This window comes from Poeciliopsis prolifica, unplaced genomic scaffold (assembly GCF_027474105.1).
Source record: "Poeciliopsis prolifica strain line A6 unplaced genomic scaffold, Auburn_PproV2 SCAFFOLD202, whole genome shotgun sequence".
NCBI lineage: Eukaryota > Metazoa > Chordata > Actinopteri > Cyprinodontiformes > Poeciliidae > Poeciliopsis > Poeciliopsis prolifica.
This window is the reverse complement of record NW_026562577.1, coordinates 108,877-134,467: the sequence shown is the minus strand read 5'-3', so window position 1 is coordinate 134,467 and position 25,591 is coordinate 108,877. Positions and strand designations below refer to the sequence as shown.

Below are 25,591 nucleotides of genomic sequence, written 5' to 3'. Positions count from 1 at the left end.
TCAGCAGTTTGTTAGTTTGAGGTAAATTGGTTGCAGATGTTTATGTCTGATTTGGTGATTCTATGATCTCAGAGAGCTGGTATTGGAAGTTGGGTTCATGAATCAACTCTGATTGGTTGAAGGAAATCTTTGTATCTGGACCGGAACCTGAGGACTTTGGTTCAGAACCATTGGCCCGTTGTGCTGGTTCTGTTAGTTGAAGTACATGTTTGCCGGGAACACAGAGGAACTTCCAGAAGTTCTCCTGAGGTGTCTGGTTCTGTTCTGTGATTGGTCTGTTCCTCTGATTGGTTCTGTTCTGTGATTGGTTCTGTTCCTCTGATTGGTTCTGTTCCTCTGATTGGTTCTGTTCCTCTGATTGGTTCTGTTCCTCTGATTGGTTCTGTTCTGTGATTGGTTCTGTTCCTCTGATTGGTCCTTTGGTGGACCTCATCGTTTGGGTCGGTGTCTGCTCTGACCGGGTCGAACGGCGCCGCCTCCTGCCTCCATCCTCTTTGTCTGCTGGACGTCTGTAATCAGCGGCTCACACTCCGGGCCTGTCTGAGGGGATGATGGATGACCCGGGTCGGAGTGCGGCCCGGACCAGATGCAGGAAGGTTCTGATTGACCGTCCTGATCCGGGAGACAAAGGCAGAGGGTTCTGTGTCCGTGCTGTCAGGCCGTCGGCGGCGGGAGGATCCATTGTGTGAGCAGAATGGGGCGATTGAGCGATTAGAGGCAGATTACTGGACGGTTCTTTATCTGGTTCTGCTCAGCAGGTTTAATGGGTTTGATGTTCCTCTGCTGCCAGGACAGAAGCCGTCCCGCTGTCTTTGTGTCTCCGTCTTCTGGACGGATCGGACTCCTGACAGCGCGCCTCTTTAATCAGAGGCCCGGTCCGACTCCGCCAGCGTTTCTGCTAACGAATGACTCCGTCTGCCGGCTTCCCCCGAGCCGCCGACCTTTTCCGTCATCCCTCACAGCGCCGCGGCGTCGCAGGGATCCGCCGCCGCCGCTCGGCACGACCTGAACCGCAAAGCTCGGCGGCGCCCTCGGACGTTTTGGGATGCCTAACAAATGAGTCCATCTGCCGCCCCCGAGCGCCGACCTTTTCCTAAGCACTGCCTCGCCATACTTCAGCGGCGCAGAGAGTCCATCCCAGGAAGTATTTGTCTTACATCCATCGTCCCAGGAGGGACCTTGTGGGCCGTCATGGCCGCCGCGGCCCCGCCGCCTGCCAGAGGTAAAGCAAGTGTGTCACAGAGGTGACTAATGGAGGATATTACCCATCAGCAGGGTTTCAATTAGCTTCCCTCATGCTAACTGATGGCTTGTCATCCTCAGGAGGGATGCTGGGAATGAATCTGCTGCTGGAGGAAGTGATGCGTTACTTCCTGTCCAAATAGGAACCTCAGTGAAATAAAACCAAACATTTCTCTGGTCCTTCCTCCTGGAAAATCTGTTTACTCAGTTTGACAGGAAAGTTTCACTTTTCACTTGGTGACATGACTCATCTTTAGAGTTCAAAGGTCAACACCAGACACCAACAGGGTCAGAATCCCTGAATATGTCTGGGTGACTTGGTCTAGGCCGTTTTAGGGAATCTCCTCTGAGCGGCGCTGACCCGGTTAGCCGCTCGCTAGCAGGCGCTAACGGACGCTCAGCCGGCCTGACAGCTCTCGGCTGCCGGCGGCCTTCGCTTGGCCGCGGCGAGAGGCTCGTCACGTCGCGTTTAGCGCGCCGCGGGGAAGCCATGTTGTTCCCGTGGTGCGGCGAGACGCCGCCGCTTCCTGACAGCAGCCGGGATGAGTTTGAACATGGCCGCCGCGGCCTGAGATCAGAACCGTGTCCAGCTCCGTCTCCACGCCTCACTGTCACTCTGAAGCGTTTCTGCGTGGCGTTTTGTCGCCGCCAATTACAGCGAGCCGGCGGGGGTCACGGCGGCGCAGCGTCCCACCGCCGCCCTCCGCCTAATGAGAGCTGAGCGGAGAGCTGAGCGGAGAGCTGAGCGGAGAGCTGAGCGGAGAGCAGGCTTCTGTCCATCATCCGTCCTCCTCCTCCTCCCGCTCTTCACACGGACTCTATTAATACTCTGTGTCGGAGTGTTAATGTTGTAGAGGTCCAGTGAAGTGACACGCGTGGCAGCGCGCCTGTAATTGCTAATCAGCGGACGGTTTTATCCCCCGCCGCCGCCTCCCTCGCGCCTCCTTTTTGACCTTCCTGCTCTCCCCTCGTACCTAATGAATGCTGCTCAAATGAAGTGTGGGCGGCAAAGGAGCGCCAGCCGAGCAGCGCCAGCCGAGCAGCGCCAGCCGAGGAACGCGAGCGGCGGGCCTAGACGCTCACTCGGCCGCGGCTGATGTGCGTAGGAGAGAGAAATAAAGATCCAGACAATTAAATAAGTGCTGATTTCCCCACATTTTGCCGCGTTCAGCTCCTCTGACTGGATGTTTGGACTCCTGACGTCTTCTGGCGCTGAGCTCGTTATCTCCACTCCACAGACCCTGGTGGTCATGTAGCCTGAGCGGCGGCCCGTCCACATGTTGGCCAAGTGCACAATTAGGACGCTGTGAGTCAGAGTTGAAGCTGGCAGCATGTCGGCCAACCACAACTCACAGCACTGTTTGGGTAGTTTGACCCGCTTGTGGTCAGAACCATCAGAACCAGAGCAGGACTTCACTTGGCACCAGTTTTAGGCTCATTTTAATCCGTTAGCTAAAGTTTCCTCACATGTAGGCGGTTTCGATTGGCCGGTGCAGCCGGTCTCCGGTCCAGTTCTGGTGGACCTGCTCATTAAAATTGTGAGGAGGTCAAACAGAGTAAAGGATCCAGCAGAGCTTGCAGTGGCGATGCTGTTTCACTGTAACGTGTCACGACTCTTCCTGATGACTATCCTCTGCTGCTTCCTGCAGGGCATGCTGATGAAGAGGAGCGGCAAATCCCTCAACAAGGAGTGGAAGAAGAAGTACGTGACGCTGTGCGATAACGGCCTGCTCACCTACCACCCAGCCTGCATGTAAGCTGATGGCCGACGTTCCCTCCTGTTTGGCCATAACACACTCTGTGCATCAATTAGGACTCGTCATCTGTTTGCCCACCATGATGAGGACATCAGCTCTAATGTGTCTGCTAATTACCCTGTTGGCTCACAGAGGCTTTATGGCGGCAGGCGAAGACCTGCTGCTTCCTCCGGAGAGCAGGAGGAACCGGGTCAGCAGAGCCCAGCGCTGCAGGTTCCGAGTCCGGAACCGGCGCCGCTTTGCTCTCATTCGCTGCAGTTCTATCACAAATGTGTACAAAATGCTGCTGATGTTTCTGCTAACGACCCAAAGTGCAGTTTGCATGAGAAACATAATGAAAACACAGATTAGTGATTAAAAATCGCCGTCCTGCCGCCACTTCCTGTCGTCTTCGTCTGGACACCAGAAACCACATTAACTCACAGTCACACACTTCCTATTCGCACCTACATTTATTAATATTGACGTCATTTTTATTGCCATGTTTCAGTTTTAGCTCCTTCTGTTAGCTTTAGCTCCTTCTGTTAGCTTTAGTTCCTTCTGTCAGCTTTAGTTCCTTCTGTTAGCTTTAGCTCCTTCTGTTAGCTTTAGCTCCTTCTGTCAGCTTTAGTTCCTTCTGTCAGCTTTAGCTACTTCTGTTAGCTTTAGCTCCTTCTGTTAGCTTTAGCTCCTTCTGTCAGCTTTAGCTCCTTCTGTCAGCTTTAGCTCCTTCTGTTAGCTTTAGCTCCTTCTGTTAGCTTTAGCCTCCTTCTGTTAGCTTAGCTCCTTCTTAGCTTTAGCTCCTTCTCCTTAGCTCCTTCTGTAGCTTTAGCTCCTTCTGTAGCTTTAGCTCCTTCTTTTAGCTTAGCTCCTTCTAGCTTTCTCCTTCTCTTTAGCTTCTTCTTAGCTTAGCTCCTTTAGCTCCTTCTGTCTTTAGCTTCTCTTCAGTCAGCTTCAGCTTTAGCTCCTTCTGTTCTTTAGCTCCTTCTGTTAGCTTAGCTCCTTCTGTTAGCTTTAGCTCTTCTTCTTTACCTCCTTCTTTTAGCTTTAGCTCCTTCTGTTAGCTTTAGCTCCTTCTGTCAGCTTTAGCTCCTTCTGTTAGCTTTAGCTCCTTCTGTTAGCTTTAGTTCCTTCTGTTAGCTTTAGCTCCTTCTGTTAGCTTTAGCTCCTTCTGTCAGCTTTAGTTCCTTCTGTTAGCTTTAGCTCCTTCTGTTAGCTTTAGCTCCTTCTGTTAGCTTTAGCTCCTTCTGTTAGCTTTAGCTCATTCGGTCAGCTTTAGCTCCTTCTGTTAGCTTTAGCTCCTTCTGTCAGCTTTAGTTCCTTCTGTTAGCTTTAGCTCCTTCTGTTAGCTTTAGCTCCTTCTGTCAGCTTTAGTTCCTTTTGTCAGCTTTAGCTCCTTCTGTTAGCTTTAGCTCCTTCTGTTAGCTTTAGCTCCTTCTGTTAGCTTTAGCTCCTTCTGTCAGCTTTAGCTCCTTCTGTTAGCTTTAGCTCCTTCTGTTAGCTTTAGCTCCTTCTGTTAGCTTTAGCTCCTTCTGTCAGCTTTAGTTCCTTCTGTTAGCTTTAGCTCCTTCTGTTAGCTTTAGCTCCTTCTGTTAGCTTTAGCTCATTCGGTCAGCTTTAGCTCCTTCTGTCAGCTTTAGCTCCTTCTGTTAGCTTTAGTTCCTTCTGTTAGCTTTAGCTCATTCGGTCAGCTTTAGCTCATTCGGTCAGCTTTAGCTCCTTCTGTCAGCTTTAGCTCCTTCTGTTAGCTTTAGCTCCTTCTGTTAGCTTTAGCTCCTTCTGTCAGCTTTAGCTCCTTCTTTTAGCTTTAGCTCCTTCTGTTAGCTTTAGCTCCTTCTGTCAGCTTTAGCTCCTTCTGTTAGCTTTAGCTCCTTCTGTTAGCTTTAGCTCCTTCTGTCAGCTTTAGTTCCTTCTGTTAGCTTTAGCTCCTTCTGTAGCTTTAGCTCCTTATGTTAGCTTTAGCTCATTCGGTCAGCTTTAGCTCCTTCTGTCAGCTTTAGCTCCTTCTGTTAGCTTTAGCTCCTTCTGTTAGCTTTAGCTCGTTCTGTTAGCTTTTACTCCTTCTGTTAGCTTTAGCTCCTTCTGTCAGCTTTAGCTCTTTCTGTTAGCTTTAACTCGTTCTGTTAGCTTTAGCTCCTTCTGTTAGCTTAACTCATTCTGTTAGCTTTAGCTCGTTCTGTTAGCTTTAGCTCCTTCTGTTAGCTTTAGCTCGTTCTGTTAGCTTTAGCTCGTTCTGTCAGCTTTAGTTCCTTCTGTTAGCTTTAGCTCCTTCTGTCAGCTTTAGTTCCTTCTGTTAGCTTTAGCTCCTTCTGTTAGCTTTAGCTCATTCTGTTAACTTTAGCTCATTCTGTTAGCTTTAGCTCCTTCTGTTAGCTTTAGCTCGTTCTGTTAACTTTAGCTCCTTCTGTTAGCTTTAGCTCCTTCTGTCAGCTTTAGCTCATTCTGTTAGCTTTAACTCATTCTGTTAGCTTTAGCTCGTTCTGTTAGCTTTAGCTCCTTCTGTCACATTTGCCTAGTTTTCTTTGGCATTTAACTACATTTGTATGAATATTTTGGTAGTTTTCTGTAGTATTTTTACATTTTTAGTACTTAGGTAACTGTCACTAGCATCCAGCGAGTTTTTTTAGTTTCTATGCTGGTTGTGAATCATGGAGTTTATTCTTTGCTTTGGTTTTTATTGCTGAACTTGATTTTTCAGCTGTTTCCTTCCTGGGTTTTTAAAGCTTTTCTTTACGTTCATGATGTCAGAAAAGCTTTTGTTTTCCAGATTTCTTCGTGTTTGGCTGGTTGTTGATGCTTTGTGAATTAATCTTGTGTTGGGACTCATTCATAGTTTCATGTCTTCATGGTTTTGCCGTCCAGCTTCATGTGTCCCTTTGTGGCTTCCGTAGCCACAGTTCTGACATGAAACAACATTTTAAAGATCAGCAAACTGTTTTCAGCTTGAGCCTTCCTGACCCTGAGTAGTGAAGTACAGTTTAGCAGCAGCTGGGAGTTGCTGGTTTGATTCCCTGCAGAGCCGTCGCCACACTTCGCCTCTCTGCACCCGTCAGTCAGCCGTTAGAGGAGCTGAAGCAGCAAATTAGAGTTAAACTCATCATTAACACATCAGCGCCGCATAAACCGCCTGCAGCAGCGCAGTCCGACCGACCCGGATCAGCTGGATCAGCGCCGCTGGATCCAATCATAGCGGCGCCGCTGCTGCTGAGCCCGGTTCTGGTTCTGGTTCTGATCCGTCCAGCTGGCTACGCACAGAACTTCTGAAAACTGAATCATCTTCTACAGACTGAGTCATGTGCGAACCGGTTCTGGTTCTGGATTGTTGCCTGGAGCAGGGTTCCCAAAGTGGGGTTGGAGGGCCCTGAGGGGGCCGTGAGGCTCCAAGTGTCGGGTCCAAACCAGATTTGATGTTTGGACCCGATATGAGGCGTACGGAGGGCAAGACGAGGAAAAACTGAACGAATCACTGAAGATAACTAAATGTGAACATATAAATATAAAAATGTCAAAGTTAAATAATCCAATCTGTGAGAATTATGTGTTCAATATTGGACTGGTTTCCTAAAGGTTCTGGACCCTTTTGGGCTTTCATTCGGTCTTATTTTGGAGGTTCTGGATCCAGTTGTAGTTCTGGTTCTGGACCCATATTTAGGCTGTCATTAGGTTCTGCCGCCTCCATCAGAACCAGCCACCAGTAGATCTGCTGGTTCTGCTCCGTCGGTCAGACCGGTGTCGATTGATTGGACCGGTGTCGATTGGTGCTGATCGGACCGGTGCTGATCGGATCGGTGCTGATCGGACCGGTGTCGATTGATTGGACCGGTGCTGATCGGACCGGTGCTGATTGGACCGGTGCTGATTGGACCGGTGCTGATTGATCGGACCGGTGCTGATCGGACCGGTGCTGATTGGACCGGTGCTGATTGGACCGGTGCTGATTGATCGGACCGGTGCTGATTGGACCGGTGCTGATTGGACCGGTGCTGATTGATCGGACCGGTGCTGATCGGACCGGTGCTGATTGGACCGGTGCTGATTGGACCGGTGCTGATTGGACCGGTGCTGATTGGACCGGTGCTGATCGGACCGGTGCTGATCGGACCGGTGCTGATTGGACCGGTGTCGATTGATTGGACCGGTGCTGATTGGACCGGTGCTGATCCGACCCGGTCTCTCTCTCTCTCCATGCTGCAGCTTTCCCTCCGTCCTCTCAGCTGTTGCCGTAGCGACCGGTGCTGATGAACGTCGGATGCAGATGGAGAGTCATTAGGGCGTCAATCTGTCGGAGCGTTTACCCAGAATCCCCGGCGAGGCCCTGGAGAGCACTAGGCTTTGAATAGGCCCTTTGTCAGGAGAGCTGCCAGCAGGAGGCGGGACGATCAGAGAGAGAGAGAGAGAGTGTGTGTGTGTGTGTGTGTGTGTGTGTGTGTGTGTGTGTGTGTTAATAATCTAGTTTATGGTTATTATTTACGGCACGGCGGTGGCAGCCGTTACTGCGGGTCGTTATTCTCAGCCTCTTCATCAGACGTGTCGGGTCGTTTGGCGGCGGTCCAAACCCATCAGAACCACACAGGATGTAAACAACCACAGGTCTGGTTCTGGACCTGTTGAATCCCATCTGGACCAGGTCCGACTGGTTCTGTTGACCTGGTTGGTTTGGGCCAGTTCTGGTTCTGGTTTCTTTCAGGTTATTGATTCAGAACCCGTTTGGTACTTTTTGTGGACGGGTTCAGGCTCCTCCTGGTGCCAGGTCCGGCTCGGTTCCCAGGAGAACTCCTGGTCTGGTTTGGACCCGTTTCAGCTGATTCAGTTCAGTCTTGGTTTCTGGTCCAGTCCAGTTTGGATCGGTTCTGGTTCTGTCCTGGTGGTTCTCATGTTTTAGCTAAAAACCATCCATTAAAATGTTTCAGTATCTGGAAAACAGAACCCATGAGCAATCCAGGAGAGTCCCAGAACATTTGGTCAGCTGGATGAATCAGATTATTTCAAACTAGTTATTGTTTGGTTATTTCTGCCGTCACAAAGTCACTGAGGCTGAAATACAATCAGGAATGTTTGCTAACGGAAAATAAAACTTGATTCAAAGCAGGAAATTGCATTTATTGGCCTTATTGTTATCCTCTCTCTCTCTCTCTCTGTCTCTCTCTCTGTCTCTCTCTCTGTCTCTCTCTCTGTCTCTCTCTGTCTCTCTCTCTGTCTCTCTGTCTCTCTCTCTGTCTCTCTCTGTCTCTCTCTCTGTCTCTCTCTCTGTCTCTCTCTCTGTCTCTCTCTCTGTCTCTCTCTCTCTCTGTCTCTCTCTCTCTCTGTCTCTCTCTCTCTCTCTCTCTCTGTCTCTCTCTCTGTCTCTCTGTCTCTCTCTGTCTCTCTCTGTCTCTCTCTCTGTCTCTCTCTCTGTCTCTCTCTCTCTCTGTCTCTCTCTCTGTCTCTCTCTGGCTCTCTCTCTGTCTCTCTCTCTCTCTGTCTCTCTCTCTCTCTGTCTCTCTCTCTCTCTGTCTCTCTCTGTCTCTCTCTCTGTCTCTCTCTCTGTCTCTCTCTGTCTCTCTCTCTGTCTCTCTCTGTCTCTCTCTCTGTCTCTCTCTGTCTGTCTCTCTCTCTGTCTCTCTCTCTCTCTTTCTCTCTCTCTGTCTCTCTCTCTCTCTGTCTCTCTGTCTGTCTCTCTCTGTCTCTCTCTGTCTCTCTGTCTCTCAGGACTACATGCAGAACGTTCACGGGAAGGAAATCGATCTTCTGCGGACCACCGTTAAGGTTCCGGGGAAGAGGCCGCCGCGCGCCGTCTCAGCCTGCGGCGCCGGGCCCAACCAGAACGCCAACGGCCTGGTGAAGGACATGAGCAATGTCCAGCTGGGACCGGCCTCAGGTCAGTTTCAGGGGCAGCTCTGTGGCCCTGGGGCAGGCCGGCCACTGAGGTTTCAGTTTATTAAACTGGATTTTAATCTGGGCTGAAAGGATCTATCAGATTAATTGAGATTATTGATTAATTGTTAGGTGGGATATTTGGTGAAAAAAACATGTTCAGAGCAGCAGTTCATCCAGAACTACAGAAACAAAACTGGTCCTGCTGTGTTCAGGCAGCGTAGGAAACGCCGGCGTTCTGCCGCTTCCTGAGTGTTTGATGATCTCAGCTGAATGCAGGCCAGCAGCTCCTGTTCATCATCTGGGTCCTTCAGAACCGGGCCGGCCTTGGTGGAACAAGCGCCGCGCTTCACCTGATGGAGGCGTCGTAAAACAAAAGCCGGGGGGCGCCGCCGCGTGTCGCGCTCTGCTGCATAAAAGCAGCTCAGAGGCTTAAATCAAGCAGGAGAACCGCTGAGAGCATGAATATTCAGGATCCATCACTAATTAATGCCATGAATATTAATGCAGTGAGCGAGCAGGCTGAGACTGGAGGGGAGAGGAAACAACAGCAACAGGAAGAGGAAACACTGGAGGAGGAAACACTGGGACGGGGAATGCAGGAGAAAATTTGATGCTACCTCCCACCTGCAGGTGGCAGTGTTTCTCTGACTTCATGTCAGCTTAGAGTTCATTATCGATACAAACAAAAACTCATTTACCAAATTTAAAAATCTCTAATATTCTTGTAAATATTCTAAATCACCTCCATTATATTTCAGATTTTTATTGAAAAAGATTTGTTAAAAATCATGAAACCTGCTCTGAATGTGTTGTTCTTCCAGCTAATGGCCTTCATATATCCTCCAATTAGCGATTAATCGATTACTAAATCGCTCGATCCATCACGATTAATCAGATTGTTGGTTTCAGCCGCAGTGTTTAGTCCTGTAGTTCCCTGTGCTGCCTGCAGAGGGCAGCCTGCTGACCTGCTGACCCTCCTCAGGCTCGGTGTCCAGCAGCACGTCGGCGTCCCAGATGGCGAGCGGCGTCAGCCTGGTGTCCTTCAACAGCCGCGGCCTGGAGGGCCTCCACCAGCGCTCCTACTCCGTCTCCAGCGCCGACCAGTGGGCCGACGCCACCGTCATCGCCAACTCTGGAGTCGGCACAGGTGAGAGGCTCAGGAGGCCAGACACGCAGCAGCACCAGGGGGCCCTCTGGGCCTCACGGTGCAGCTGCATGGTAGAGCTCTGTGGCTGCTGGGTGTGCTTGACTTGAAGTGGCAGCATTACGTCCTCAGGACCAAACACACACACACACACACACACACAGACAGACTGACAGCTGTCAGGCCGCGTGTTGTCATGATGATAAGTCTGACTGGCAGCCCCCCGCCAGCCGTCCTAAAGCAGCATTTAAAGCTGTGAAGCTGGTGGAGAGGAGAAGTGTTGCTGCTTGTACTCAACTCCCCCACACTGACGATCAACAAAATCATGGAACTGGTTTCAAACCAGTTTAATGCAAACAGAAAACTGCTTGAAACAAACCTCACACCGTTATGCTAAATCATTTCCACAATTCAGCCAAGACCAAGACCGAATTTTCATCCAGTTCAAACCAATCAGAAACCAGTTCAAACCAATAAGAAACCAGTTCAAACCAATCAGAAACCAGTTCACACCAACATAAACCAGTTCACACCAACATAAACCAGTTCAAACCAATCAGAAACCAGTTCAAACCAAGATAAACCAGTTCAAACCAACATAAACCAGTTCAAACCAACAAAAACCAGTTCAAACCGACATAAACCAGCTCAAACCAATCAGAAACCAGTTCAAACCAACCAGAAACCAGTTCAAACCAACAAAAACCAGTTCAAACCAATCAAAAACCAGTTCAAACCAACCAGAAACCAGTTCACACCAACATAAACCAGTTCAAACCAACCAGAAACCAGTTCAAACCAAGATAAACCAGTTCAAACCAACCAGAAACCAGTTCAAATCAACCAGAAACCAGTTCACACCAACATAAACCAGTTCAAAGCAATCAGAAACCAGTTCACACCAACATAAACCAGTTCAAACCAATCAGAAACCAGTTCAAACCAACCAGATACCAGTTCAAACCAATCAGAAACCAGTTCAAACCAACATAAACCAGTTCAAACCAACGTAAACCAGTTCATACCAACCAGAAACCAGTTCAAACCAACATAAACCAGTTCAAACCAATCAGAAACCAGTTCAAACCAATCAGAAACCAGTTCAAACCAACATAAACCAGTTCAAACCAACAAAAACCAGTTCAAACCAATCAGAAACCAGTTCAAACCAATCGGAAACCAGTTCAAACCAACATAAACCAGTTCAAACCAATCAGAAACCAGTTCAAACCAATCGGAAACCAGTTCAAACCAATCAGAAACCAGTTGAAACCAATCAGAAACCAGTTCAAACCAACATAAACCAGTTCAAACCAACATAAAACCAACATAACCAACATAAACCAGTTCAAACCAATCAGAAACCAGTTCAAACCAACCAGATACCAGTTCAAACCAATCAGAAACCAGTTCAAACCAACATAAACCAGTTCAAACCAATCAGAAACCAGTTCAAACCAACATAAACCAGTTCAAACCAACGTAAACCAGTTCATACCAACCAGAAACCAGTTCAAACCAACATAAACCAGTTCAAACCAATCAGAAACCAGTTCAAACCAATCGGAAACCAGTTCAAACCAACATAAACCAGTTCAAACCAACAAAAACCAGTTCAAACCAATCAGAAACCAGTTCAAACCAATCGGAAACCAGTTCAAACCAACATAAACCAGTTCAAACCAACAAAAACCAGTTCAAACCAATCAGAAACCAGTTCAAACCAATCAGAAACCAGTTCAAACCAATCAGAAACCAGTTCAGACCAATCAGAAACCAGTTCAGACCAACATAAACCAGTTCAAACCAACATAAACCAGTTCAAACCAATCAGAAACCAGTTCAAACCAACATAAACCAGTTCAAACCAATCGGAAACCAGTTCAAACCAATCAGAAACCAGTTCAAACCAATCAGAAACCAGTTCAAACCAATCGGAAACCAGTACAAACCAATCAGAAACCAGTTCAAACCAATCAGAAACCAGTTCAAACCAATCGGAAACCAGTTCAAACCAATCAGAAACCAGTTCAAACCAATCGGAAACCAGTTCAAACCAGATTGTAAAAGTTGAAAACCTTTGAATTTGTTTCTGTTTAGTCCTATAAAAGAGATTTTTTCTCCAGATATTTTTCCAGTAAATCAGAAACTGGTACCGGAGAAGAAATTCAAATGATGAAATAAAAACACATTAGAAACAGACATGAGTTTTAAACGAGGCAGTAAGTTATTAAAATGAGCCAGAGGTCCGGTTGGTTCCAGGGTCTGCAAAGTTCCTGGACTTCTGAGAAAAACAAACAAGTTTTATGTAGTCTAGTTAAGTTTACCTGAACTGAAGCTCATTTTTACAGTGTAGCTGAAGCATTCAGTTATTAAATGAATATAAAACCTTCCCAGCTGCAGTTCTGCGGCGGCAGAGTGATGCTGCGGGGGGCGCTGCGGACCGGAGCAGGTCTGCAGATGGCGGCCGTTAATTGCCGCTCGGGGACGGCGTCTTGTCAGCAGAGATAAGTTGTCACATTTTCCACTTGAGCTGAGACTAAACGATTGTAAAGTAAGTTATGGCCGTCCTTGGGGCGCCGCGCGGGTCGGGGTTCCGTTCAGACGCACGGAGCCGCTGTCAGCGCGCCGCCGCGCCGGCCGATTGATGAGAGCCGAATGTTATTTTATTCCGCCGCTGGTCACAGCTGTCAGCCTGCTGAGGGAGGCCAGAGAGACGCGGCGGCGCAGCGGAGAGGCTCAGGCCCGACCGCTGCAGACTACCCACCGAATCAGACAAATCACAGCAGGTCGCGACCTCACAGACACCAAAACCAACAAACAGAGCCATGAGCCAGGAGACGGAAATAACAACCAAACTACGTCTGAACTCAGCGTTAATCCTGGTTCTGATTACGACATTTCAGAACCAGATTCACTGGTTCTGTGTCCAGTGACAAAACCTCTGAGACCAGATTAATACCAGTCCAAGACTAATTTACCATGTCACTAAAACCAGTCCTAAACCAGTTAGGAACTGGTTCCAGTCTAAAACCAGTCCTGCTAGAGACTGGTTTTCTCTAGCAGGACCAGAGAAAACCAGTCTAGACTGGTTTGGTACCAGTCTAGACTGGTTTGGTACCAATTTAGACTGGTTTGGTACCAGTCTAGACTGGTTTGGTACCAGTCTAGACTGGTTTGGTACCAATTTAGACTGGTTTGGTACCAGTCTAGACTGGTTTGGTACCAGTCTAGACTGGTTTGGTACCAGTTTAGACTGGTTTGGTACCAGTCTAGACTGGTTTGGTACCAGTTGGTTTGGTACCAGTCTAGACTGGTTTGGTACCAGTCTAGACTGGTTTGGTACCAGTTTAGACTGGTTTGGTACCAGTCTAGACTGGTTTGGTACCAGTCTAGACTGGTTTGGTACCAGCCTAGACTGGTTTGGTACCAGCCTAGACTGGTTTGGTACCAGCCTAGACTGGTTTGGTACCAGTCTAGACTGGTTTGGTACCAGTCTAGACTGGTTTGGTACCAATTTAGACTGGTTTGGTACCAGTCTAGACTGGTTTGGTACCAGTCTAGACTGGTTTGTACCAGTCTAGACTGGTTTGCTACCAGTCTAGACTGGTTTGGTACCAGTCTAGACTGGTTTGGTACCAATTTAGACTGGTTTGGTACCAGTCTAGACTGGTTTGGTACCAGCCTAGACTGGTTTGGTACCAGCCTAGACTGGTTTGGTACCAGTCTAGACTGGTTTGGTACCAGTCTAGACTGGTTTGGTACCAATTTAGACTGGTTTGGTACCAGTCTAGACTGGTTTGGTACCAGCCTAGACTGGTTTGGTACCAGCCTAGACTGGTTTGGTACCAGCCTAGACTGGTTTGGTACCAGTCTAGACTGGTTTGGTACCAGTCTAGTCTAGACTGGTTTGGTACCAATTTAGACTGGTTTGGTACCAGCCTAGACTGGTTTGGTACCAGCCTAGACTGGTTTGGTACCAGCCTAGACTGGTTTGGTACCAGTCTAGACTGGTTTGGTACCAGTCTAGTCTAGACTGGTTTGGTACCAATTTAGACTGGTTTGGTACCAGTCTAGACTGGTTTGGTACCAGTCTAGACTGGTTTGGTACCAATTTAGACTGGTTTGGTACCAGTCTAGACTGGTTTGTACCAGTCTAGACTGGTCTGGATCCAGTAAGCAGAACCCTGGCTTGAACACAGCCTCATGTAAACCTTGTGTCTTCTGTCTCATTGCTGCTCTACGTTGCAGACACCGGTTTGGGTGACTCAGTCTGCTCCAGTCCCAGTATCTCCAGTACCACCAGTCCAAAGATGGAGCCTCCCCATCACCGCACGCCAACCGCAAGAAGCACCGGCGGAAGAAGAGCACCAGCAACTTCAAGGCGGACGGCCTCTCTGGTACTGCAGAAGGTAACGCCATCCCCCTCCCATCGCCTCACTTTCCTCACCCGGGTTTGACCCCGGACCGGTTCTGGTCCGGCCTGCGGACACGTGAGCGGGTTCTGAGACCCGGGTTTGGAAACGCTGCCATGTGATCGTCTGAGACTCCTGACCTCTAGAGGGAGCGAGGGATCTCTCCATCCTCATTCCTCTGCCCTTCATCTCGGCCTCCATCTTTGATTTGTTTCAAAACTTTAAACCAAATGTCTGTTTGCTGCAATTTACCGAGTCCGACTGGGAACGACTAGAATCCGGTCAAGATCCCGTCAGGATCCCGTCAGGATCCAGTCAGGATCCAGTCAGGATCCCGTCAGGATCCAGTCAGGATCCAGTCAGGATCCAGTCAGGATCCCGTCAGGATCCAGTCAGGATCCAGTCAGGATCCGGTAGAGTTCAGGTCTGATCTAATCAGTTTTGACTCGCCGGGTTGTTGCCAACCAATCAGGGCCTCCATCATCACTCGCTGACTTCCTGGAACAAAGGTTTGTGTAACAGGAGCAGCGTTCTGATTGGCCTGTGCCAGCGTAGCTCCGCCCCCGTCGATCCCTGGCCAGCGGTTGGTTGTCTCTCTGATTCGGCGTTGCTAATGGAGGCAGTCTGTGCATGGCTGAACAGATGTGGCGGCTGCAGCAGATGTGTAATGTTGGTCTCTCCATCAGCGCGGCAACAAGCAGCAGACATGACGAGTGGCTGCCTGAGTGATGGATGGGCGCTGCATCCTGCGCTCTGAGTAAATGTGATTTTCTCTCTTTATTCTGTCTTTATTCCTTTAATCCTGGCCGCCATCGCTCCTCATCGCCTTCGCCTCCTCCGCCCGTCAGCAGCAGACTCGCCCCCCGATTAGTCAGCTTAAGTGAAATATTATAAATAATCCAGCGTATTGAAATCTTTTATCAGCTGTGTCACTTTCATTATTCAATAAGCGATTAGTAACAGTCTTCCCAATTTAGCCATTAAGCACAGAGCGCGCTCAGTCGGCCGTCGGCCTGTCACGCCGGGCGGCTGGTGAAGTATCTAGGTGTCAGAGCGAGGCCCGGGTAATTTACGACGGGGGACCGCCCTCTGCGGCCGACCACACACACACACACACACACACACACACACACACACACACACACACACACACTCCTCACACTCACACACACACACACACACTCACACACACACTCCTCACACTCACACACACACACTCACACACTGCTCACACACACACACACACACACACACTCCTCACACACACTCACACACTCCTCACACACACACACTCCTCACACTCACACACACACCCTCACACACTCACACACTCCTCACACACACACACACACTCACACACGCAGGTGAGATCACCTGCTTAGTTCACAGCTTCACACATACATTACAATAAAGCTTCAAACCATCGTCTCAGCTGAAAAATTCCAAAACAGACCCAGTTCAACAGGAAATGACATCAGAGCTTCAACCACAGGTTTTGTTCCTGTCTGGGTTTATTTCCATTCACTAAACTGGTTTAAACCAGACTGAACCGGTTTGAAGCAGATCTGACTGTAAACAAAGGGAATGAACAGAAATAATCCAAAACTGGTGCAGTCAGAAATGTGAAGCAGTAGCAAAGCAAGACAAACATCAGAACCACAGCAGTCATGAAGCAGCATCAGGACCAGCGGGGATCCCAGGACCAGCGGGGATCCCAGGACCAGCGGGGATCCCAAGACCAGCGGGGATCCCAGGCCCAGCGGGGATCCCAGGACCAGCGGGGATCCCAGGCCCAGCGGGGATCCCAGGCCCAGCGGGGATCCCAGGCCCAGCGGGGATCCCAGGCCCAGCGGGGATCCCAGGCCCGGTCCACATTAAACCAGTTTGGACCCAAAGCCAGTATCAGTAAACCAGTCACAGAGGTGCCCGGATAGGCCTCAGCATATCTTCTGTGAGCTTTCAAAGCTGACCTCTGACCCCCAGAGTCTGAAGTTTCCTCTTTGACTGGAGACCCCGTGACCTCAGACCAGAGCTGATTGGCCGTTCCTCTGGCAGGTGATCAGTGTGTTCGCCAGGTGAGCCGCAGAAGGAGAAATGAGGGCGAAGCTGTCTGGTCGGACCAGGTTCTGGTCGGGTTCTTTTTGGGTCAGAACCGGGTTCTGGTCAGGTTCTGTTTGGGTCAGAACCGGGTTCTGGTCAGGTTCTGTTTGGGTCAGAACCGGGTTCCGGTCGGGTTCTGTTTGGGTCAGAACCGGGTTCTGGTCGGGTTCTGTTTGGGTCAGAACCGGAGCCCTGCGGTCCCCCCCCCCTGCCTCTGGAGGGAGAACAGTCGTCTGCAATATTTTCCAGGTTATTAATGCTGTAAAATGCTGCGAATAATGTGCGGAGTAATGACCTGTGTCGCAGAGCAATAGTGTGTGCGCTGACATTTAAGGCTTTTAATTTGTGTTTCCTGAGGCCGCCGCCTGTCTGCCGGCGCGCGGCCAGCCGGCCCGCCGCCTGACGGCCCGCCGCCTGACGGCCCGCCGCGCGTCCCGCTGAAACGTCGGCTGTTTGGGTTGTTCTGTTTGTGCTGCTAAAGGTTGCCGGTGTCAGAGTTCACAAATTGCCTCGGCGCCACCTCCCTTTGCCGAATGTCAGCCACAGTAGCCGAGAGCGCTGGCAGTAATTACTGCCGCCTGTGTGTTCTGGTGTGTGCATACGTTTAGTCGACCCGCAACGTTTAAACCCGCCACTGACACAAACGCTCTGGGAAACGAGCAAGGCATCAAAACAACCTTCATGTCCTGCTGGGGGTGCGACGCTGCTGCCCCCATGGCAACCCATCCAGAACCAAAACCAGTATGAAACCTAAACCAGTCTGCAGTTTAAGGCCAAAACCTTCACACTGGCTTTAAACCAAAGTCTGTATCTACAAAAACTATGAACAGTTTTCAGCCAAAACCAGTAAAACCAGCATTCAAAACCAGTTTCAAACCAAAGCCGGAGTCAGACTGAACCTTAGGCCAAGACCAGCATGTAACCAAACTAATACCAGTTCCAGTTGGTGTTATAAACCAGTTCAGAAGCTTAGCGTTGGAGCAGAAACTGGCTCTGAGGTCCGATCAGCACCAGTCACTGGACAGGACCAGTGTGAACCAGAAAACTCTCCATAACCGGTTTAAACTAAAGCCAGTGGAGACATGAGCTGATTGGCTCAAAGACTGGAACCAGTCAGAACCAGTTTAAAGCAGTTTAGATGCTACGTTTGATGCAGTTACCTGTAGTGGCCACTGGGGGCAGCAGTCTGCGTTGCACTAGCTGAGCCATGTTTTTGTCGTTTCTGGACTGAACCAGGAGTTCTGGACCCGGAGGCTGCAGGTGTGTTGACCTTTAGAGCTGTAAATGTCAGGCCGGTTCTGGTCCAATCTGGGACCTCCTGGTTCTATTCATGAGCTGCTGCGGCCCGCCGAGTTGGCGTTTAATCTGTGGCTTTGAGGGCGCACGCTCTTTGTTGGTCCTCCCTCCCTCTGGAAGCAGAGCATCATGGGAATTTAATTACGGCGAGTCCCTGCAGGGCGGAGGCGGCGCCGTCATTCAGAACCAGGAGGCTGTCGGATCTCAAACATGAGGCGGCAGATCAAGTTTGGACCTGGTTCTGCTGGAAGCCACAGACTGACTCTCCCTCTGTTAAGCTACAATCGGTTCTTTTTGTTCTGGTCCAGCCAGACTCAGGTTCCTCTACTTCTCTCTTTCTTCCTAACAACACTTCCTGCCTGACCGGCCACTTCCTGAAAAAGCTAAACTTAAAGTTAAGGTTTTAAAATGTCAGGTGGCATAAAGATGATAGAAACACGTCTGGCTTTTCAGCGGGACAAATGCAGCTTCTTTTCTATCAGCAAAAGCTTCACACCAGGCTAATAAAGCTAACGCTAGCTAACTAGCTAGTCTGTCTATCAAACCAGACTACTGAGGCTAACGCTAGCTAACTAGCTAGTCTGCCTGTCAAACCAGACTACTGAGGCTAACGCTAGCTAACTAGCTAGTCTGTCTGTCAAACCAGACTACTGAGGCTAACGCTAGCTAACTAGCTAGTCTGCCTGCCAAACCAGACTACTGAGGCTAACGCTAGCTAACTAGCTAGTATGCCTGTCAAACCAGACTACTGAGGCTAATGCTAGCTAACTAGCTAGTCTGCCTCTGTCCTGGATCCAAAGCCGGGTTCACAGTTTGCGTGATGCTTGTAATGTAGCAACCATCTTGTATGTTTCTAGTTTTTCTCTCTTGGCCGAATTCAAAGTTTTGTGTTTGACTGAAACTTGAAACCTGAAAGATTGATGGAAAAACAAGAAACCAACAAATTCATCTTGGTCCAACAACCAAAATGAATTTCACAAGCCCTTGTTGGCTTGATGACTGGATGATCTAATTGTGGTGAAAACATCAATAAAACTCAGAGTTTGTGTAGTTTAGTGTTTTATCTGAAGTAGAGGGAACCGGCCTGGTGGTTCAGTTTGCCGTAAAACCGAAAGGAACGTGAATCCATCACTTATTCAGTTGGAGTTTTATGATGTTTCTGCTAATATTGCCTGTTGGGACTTTCAGAGTAAAAGCACAGAATGATTCCGGGCCGGTTCTCTGACCCGTTTTGTCCTCCACCAGAACAAGAGGAGAACTTTGAGTTCACCATCGTGTCGCTGACGGGTCAGACGTGGAACTTCGAGGCCACGTCGTACGAAGAGCGGGACGCCTGGGTCCAGGTCATCGAGAGCCAGATCCTGGCCAGCCTGCAGGCCTGCGAGAGCAGCAAGAACAAGGTGACCCGTTTGGTTCTGTTGGAGGTTTAAAGCGACTCCTCAGCACCGGATCTCCTCTCAAACCCAATCTTTCCCGTTTCCACTCCCATAATTACAGAATAGCAATTACCGTCGGGTCGGCCCGGTTCTCCGTCTCGGCCGTGTTTACGCCTAAGGCACTGAGCCTCTCAGAGGCCCCTCCCCCACCCGTTTAATTTGTTTGCCATGTTCTCCCTTCACGCCTGAAACATGTGTGTCTGTGATGACGTGTGTTGATCTAACCGGGCTCTGTGGACCCGACCTTCTCTCCTCCAGTCTCGTCTGACCAGCCAGTCGGAGGCGCTGGCGCTGCAGTCCATCCGGAGCATCCGGGGCAACGGGCGCTGCGCTGACTGCGACGTACCGAGTGAGTGAGCAGCCGTCTGTTCTAACGCTTTTAGCACCACAGAAGAAGAAAGGAGGTCCTGGTTTGTAGGTTTCTATGACCCTGAAGGGAAACCTTTGAGTTTACAACAGGAAATAGATCAGCAACAGGAAGTACAGGAACAACAGGAAGTAAATCAGCAACAGGAAGTACAGGAACAACAGGAAGTAAATCAGCAACAGGAAGTACAGGAACAACAGGAAGTAAATCAGCAACAGGAAGTACAGGAACAACAGGAAGTAGATCAGCAACAGGAAGTACAGGAACAACAGGAAGTAGATCAGCAACAGGAAGTACAGGAACAACAGGAAGTAGATCAGCAACAGGAAGTACAGGAACAACAGGAAGTAGATCAGCAACAGGAAGTACAATAACAGGAAGTACAGGAACAACAGGAAATAGATCAACAGGAAGTACAGGAACAACAGGAAATAGATCAGCAACAGGAAGTACAGGAACAACAGGAAGTAGATCAGCAACAGGAAGTACAGGAACAACAGGAAATAGATCAGCAACAGGAAGTACAGGAACAACAGGAAGAAGATCAGCAACAGGAAGTACAATAACAGAAAGTACAGCAACAACAGGAAATAGATCAGCAACAGGAAGTACAGGAACGATCCAGCTCTATTGCCAAGGCGCTCCTGGTGACTCGATGGATGACTGTAGGTAGTTGCTGTGTTTGTTTGGACTAGGCCATTCAGTGGAAGATTTCCAGTTTCAATGTTTTGCCATCCTGTGACACCCAGCTGGTTCTGGTTCTGCTCCCCAGACCCAGACTGGGCCAGCCTCAACCTGGGCGCTCTGATCTGCATCGAGTGCTCTGGGATCCACCGGAACCTGGGGACCCATCTGTCCCGGGTCCGGTCCCTGGACCTGGACGAGTGGCCGCTGGAGCTCATCAAGGTGATGTCGGCCATCGGCAACGAGCTGGCCAATAGCGTGTGGGAGGCCAACGCCCAGGGCCGCCTCAAACCGGGGGCGGACGCCAGCAGGTAGGACACGCCTCCGGAACCGGGCCGCGGCCCGTTGACACCAACAGAACCGGATCAGAATGTTGCTGCTCATGTTGTTGTTTCCCCTTGTTGCTCCATATGGCCGTGTGTCGCCCGATGCTGCCCCAAGTCACCTTGTGTTACCACCTTGTCCCCGTGTGTTGCCCTTGTTGCCCCATGTTGCCCCAATGCTGCCCCATTTTGCCCCTTGTTGCCCCATGTTGCCGTTTTTGCCCCATGTCTCCGTGTGTTGCCCTTGTTGCCCTATATCCCTGTGTGTTGCCCCATGTCGCCATGTGTTGCCCCATGCTTCCCCATGCTGCCCTATGTTGCCCCATGTCGCTATGAGTTGCCCCATGCTGCCCTATGTTGCCCCATGTCGCTATGAGTTGCCCCATGTCGCTGTGTGTTGCCCCATGCTGCCCTTTGTTGCCCCATGTCGCCGTGAGTTGCCCCTTGTTGCCCCATGCTGCCCTATGTTGCCCCGTGCTGCCCTATGTTGCCCCATGTTGCTGTGTGTTGCCCCATGCTGCCCTATGTTGCCCCATGTCGCCGTGAGTTGCCCCTTGTTGCCCCATGCTGCCCTATGTTGCCCCGTGCTGCCCTATGTTGCCCCATGTCGCTATGAGTTGCCCCATGCTGCCCTATGTTGCCCCATGCTGCCCTATGTTGCCCCATGCTGCCCTATGTTGCCCCATGTCGCTATGAATTGCCCATGTCGCTGTGTGTTGCCCCATGCTGCCCTATGTTGCCCCATGCTGCCCTATGTTGCCCCATGCTGCCCTATGTTGCCCCGTGCTGCCCTATGTTGCCCCATGTCGCTATGAATTGCCCCATGTCGCTGTGTGTTGCCCCATGCTGCCCTATGTTGCCCCATGCTGCCCTATGTTGCCCCATGCTGCCCTATGTTGCCCCATGCTGCCCTATGTTGCCCCATGTCGCTATGAATTGCCCCATGTCGCTGTGTGTTGCCCCATGCTGCCCTATGTTGCCCCATGCTGCCCTATGTTGCCCCATGGTGCCCTATGTTGCCCCTTGCTGCCCTATGTTGCCCCATGTCGCTATGAATTGCCCCATGTCGCTGTGTGTTGCCCCATGCTGCCCTATGTTGCCCCATGCTGCCCTATGTTGCCCCATGCTGCCCTATGTTGCCCCATGTCGCTGTGTGTTGCCCCATGCTGCCCTATGTTGCCCCGTGCTGCCCTATGTTGCCCCATGTCGCTATGAGTTGCCCCATGCTGCCCTATGTTGCCCCATGTCGCCGTGAGTTGCCCCTTATTGCCCCATGCTGCCCTATGTTGCCCCATGTCGCCGTGAGTTGCCCCTTGTTGCCCCATGCTGCCCTATGTTGCCCCATGTCGCTATGAGTTGCCCAATGCTGCCCTATGTTGCCCCATGTCGCTGTGTGTTGCGCCATGCTGCCCTATGTTGCCCCATGTCGCTGTGTGTTGCCCCATGCTGCCCTATGTTGCCCCATGCTGCCCCATGCTGCCCTATGTTGCCCCGTGCTGCCCTATGTTGCCCCATGTTGCTGTGTGTTGCCCCATGCTGCCCTATGTTGCCCCATGTCGCCGTGAGTTGCCCCTTGTTGCCCCATGCTGCCCTATGTTGCCCCGTGCTGCCCTATGTTGCCCCATGTCGCTATGAGTTGCCCCATGTCGCTGTGTGTTGCCCCATGCTGCCCTATGTTGCCCCATGCTGCCCTATGTTGCCCCGTGCTGCCCTATGTTGCCCCATGTCGCTATGAATTGCCCCATGTCGCTGTGTGTTGCCCCATGCTGCCCTATGTTGCCCCATGTCGCTGTGTGTTGCCCCATGCTGCCCTATGTTGCCCCGTGCTGCCCTATGTTGCCCCATGTCGCTATGAGTTGCCCCATGCTGCCCTATGTTGCCCCATGTCGCCGTGAGTTGCCCCTTATTGCCCCATGCTGCCCTATGTTGCCCCATGTCGCCGTGAGTTGCCCCTTGTTGCCCCATGCTGCCCTATGTTGCCCCATGTCGCTGTGTGTTGCCCCATGCTGCCCTATGTTGCCCCATGCTGCCCTATGTTGCCCCGTGCTGCCCTATGTTGCCCCGTGCTGCCCTATGTTGCCCCATGTCGCTATGAATTGCCCCATGTCGCTGTGTGTTGCCCCATGTCGCTGTGTGTTGCCCCATGCTGCTCTATGTTGCCCCGTGCTGCCCTATGTTGCCCCATGCTGCCCTATGTTGCCCCATGCTGCCCTATGTTGCCCCGTGCTGCCCTATGTTGCCCCATGTCGCTATGAATTGCCCCATGTCGCTGTGTGTTGCCCCATGTCGCTGTGTGTTGCCCCATGCTGCCCTATGTTGCCCCATGTCGCTATGAGTTGCCCCATGCTGCCCTATGTTGCCCCTGCTGCCCTATGTTGCCCCGTGCTGCCCTATGTTGCCCCATGTCGCTGTGTGTTGCCCCATGCTGCCCTATGTTGCCCCATGTCGCTGTGTGTTGCCCCATGCTGCCCTATGTTGCCCCATGTCGCTATGAGTTGCCCCATGCTGCCCTATGTTGCCCCATGCTGCCCTATGTTGCCCCATGCTGCCCTATGTTGCCCCATGCTGCCCTATGTTGCCCCATGTCGCTGTGTGTTGCCCCATGCTGCCCTTTGTTGCCCCATGTCGCCGTGAGTTGCCCCTTGTTGCCCCATGCTGCCCTATGTTGCCCCGTGCTGCCCTATGTTGCCCCATGTCGCTATGAGTTGCCCCATGTCGCTGTGTGTTGCCCCATGCTGCCTATGTTGCCCCATGCTGCCCTATGTTGCCCCATGTCACTGTGTGTTGCCCATGCTGCCCTATGTTGCCCCATGTTGCTGTGTGTTGCCCCATGCTGCCCTATGTTGCCCCATGTCGCTGTGTGTTGCCCCATGCTGCCCTTTGTTGCCCCATGTCGCCGTGAGTTGCCCCTTGTTGCCCCATGCTGCCCTATGTTGCCCCATGTCGCTATGAGTTGCCCCATGTCGCTGTGTGTTGCCCCATGCTGCCCTATGTTGCCCCATGTCGCTGTGTGTTGCCCCATGCTGCCCTATGTTGCCCCGTGCTGCCCTATGAGTTGCCCCATGTCGCTGTGTGTTGCCCCATGCTGCCCTATGTTGCCCCATGCTGCTGTGTGTTGCCCATGTCGCTGTGTGTTGCCCCATGCTGCCCTATGTTGCCCCATGTCGCTGTGTGTTGCCCCATGCTGCCCTATGTTGCCCCATGCTGCCCTATGTTGCCCCATGTCGCTGTGTGTTGCCCCATGCTGCCCTATGTTGCCCCATGCTGCCCTATGTTGCCCCATGTCGCTGTGTGTTGCCCCATGCTGCCCTATGTTGCCCCATGCTGCTGTGTGTTGCCCCATGCTGCCCTATGTTGCCCCATGTCGCTGTGTGTTGCCCCATGCTGCCCTATGTTGCCCCATGCTGCCCTATGTTGCCCCATGTCGCTGTGTGTTGCCCCATGCTGCCCTATGTTGCCCCATGCTGCCCTATGTTGCCCCATGTCGCTATGAGTTGCCCCATGTCGCTGTGTTGCCCCATGCTGCCCTATGTTGCCCCATGTCGCTGTGTGTTGCCCCATGCTGCCCTATGTTGCCCCATGCTGCCCTATGTTGCCCCATGCTTCCCTATGTTGCCCCATGTCGCTATGAGTTGCCCCATGTTGCTGTGTGTTGCCCCATGCTGCCCTATGTTGCCCCATGTCGCTATGAGTTGCCCCATGTCGCTATGAGTTGCCCCATGTTGCTGTGTGTTGCCCCATGCTGCCCTATGTTGCCCCATGCTGCCCTATGTTGCCCCATGTCGCTGTGTGTTGCCCCATGCTGCCCTATGTTGCCCCATGTCGCTGTGTTGCCCCATGCTGCCCTATGTTGCCCCATGCTGCCCTATGTTGCCCCATGTCGCTGTGTGTTGCCCCATGCTGCCCTATGTTGCCCCATGTCGCTGTGTGTTGCCCCATGCTGCCCTATGTTGCCCCATGTCGCTGTGTGTTGCCCCATGCTGCCCTATGTTGCCCCATGCTGCCCTATGTTGCCCCATGTCGCTGTGTGTTGCCCCATGCTGCCCTATGTTTCCCCATGCTGCCCTATGTTGCCCCATTTCGCTGTGTGTTGCCCCATGCTGCCCTATGTTGCCCCATGTCGCTATGAGTTGCCCCATGTCGCTGTGTGTTGCCCCATGCTGCCCTATGTTGCCCCATGTCGCCGTGAGTTGCCCCTTATTGCCCCATGCTGCCCTATGTTGCCCCATGTCGCCGTGAGTTGCCCCTTGTTGCCCCATGCTGCCCTATGTTGCCCCATGTCGCTGTGTGTTGCCCCATGCTGCCCTATGTTGCCCCATGTCGCTGTGTGTTGCCCCATGCTGCCCTATGTTGCCCCATGCTGCCCTATGTTGCCCCATGTCGCTGTGTGTTGCCCCATGCTGCCCTATGTTGCCCCATGTCGCTGTGTGTTGCCCCATGCTGCCCTATGTTGCCCCATGCTGCCCTATGTTGCCCCATGCTTCCCTATGTTGCCCCATGTCGCTATGAGTTGCCCCATGTTGCTGTGTGTTGCCCATGCTGCCCTATGTTGCCCCATGTCGCTATGAGTTGCCCCATGTCGCTATGAGTTGCCCCATGTTGCTGTGTGTTGCCCCATGCTGCCCTATGTTGCCCCATGCTGCCCTATGTTGCCCCATGTCGCTGTGTGTTGCCCCATGCTGCCCTATGTTGCCCCATGTCGCTGTGTGTTGCCCCATGCTGCCCTATGTTGCCCCATGCTGCCCTATGTTGCCCCATGTCGCTGTGTGTTGCCCCATGCTGCCCTATGTTGCCCCATGTCGCTGTGTGTTGCCCCATGATGCCCTATGTTGCCCCATGCTGCCCTATGTTGCCCCATGTCGCTGTGTGTTGCCCCATGCTGCCCTATGTTGCCCCATGTCGCTGTGTGTTGCCCCATGTTGCCCTATGTTGCCCCATGCTGCCCTATGTTGCCCCATGTCGCTGTGTGTTGCCCCATGTTGCCCTATGTTG

At 51.5% G+C, this 25,591-nt stretch overlaps 1 pseudogene; it reads left to right on the top strand.

Annotated features, from left to right (window-relative positions):
- LOC129356861 (arf-GAP with GTPase, ANK repeat and PH domain-containing protein 1-like) overlaps window positions 1–25,591 on the top strand; it is a 71,880-nt pseudogene that overhangs the window by 32,838 nt on the left and 13,451 nt on the right.